Here is a 991-nt window from a genome sequence, read left to right on the forward strand (position 1 = left end):
TTAAAAATACAATTAAATTGTAATCAAGAATATTAACGAGTATTTTACAAGCTTAGTATTTCTGCGAGAAAACAGCCCTCAATTTGTGACAGCCTGATTCACAGCAGTACAATTTTTAGTATTTTTGCGAGAAAACAGCCCTCAGTTTGTGACAGCCTGATTCACAGCAGTACAATTTAAGTCAAAGAATATCTTCACTTCATCTACCATGAACCAGCAACACTGACAATATTTACTTTACAAACAGCAAGTTTCAGACTGAGTTTAAGGGACTATAACCTTTACCACTCCTAGGGTCAGACTCCACGAGTACAATTAAAAAAAAAAAAAAAAGAGTAATAAGTAACACAAGCAAGTATCCTTTCACTCAGTTTAAAGGGACAGGTTTAGCTCCCTGTAAACAAAGTATCTTGAAAGTTATTGTTACAAAAAGCAACTTATTGAAAGACTCCAGAATTTAAAAAGAAAGAAGTAAAAAAAAAAACCCAAACACAACAAAACCAAAACACAGCCTTCTGCAGCGTTTTTGTTTACTTGAGTATTTTTGGTTTTGTTTATTTTGGGTATTTGACAGCACTTTCACTGCATCTCCTGGTTCTGTTTTCTCTTCTTTGTGGAACACACTTTAGTAGAGGTAGAAAATGTAAATACAAAACTGTAACAGCTGGCAGTGAAGACTCATAGCCAATCCATTAAATCAAATACTTTGAGGTTCGATTCTAGTCATTAGGAGAAGTACACAGTGAACTTTACCTTAGTACCTCAACAAACTTAGTTTTACTTACACCAGAATTAATGATGTATGTAATAACCAACTTTTTTATTTTTATTACTCTTATCAAAAAGATACATTCTGATTTTTTTGCTTTTCCGTTCTGTTAACTCTTTCAGTAGAGGGAACTCACGGTAACAGCTCCGAAGCTGTCAAGCCAACTCCGGGGTTTCAGGGCGGCAGAGGCCCTTCCCCGGCGCTCCCCGCACGGCTCCGCGG

This window comes from Antrostomus carolinensis, unplaced genomic scaffold (genome assembly GCF_000700745.2).
Source record: "Antrostomus carolinensis isolate BGI_N321 unplaced genomic scaffold, ASM70074v2 scaffold23667, whole genome shotgun sequence".
Taxonomy (NCBI): domain Eukaryota; kingdom Metazoa; phylum Chordata; class Aves; order Caprimulgiformes; family Caprimulgidae; genus Antrostomus; species Antrostomus carolinensis.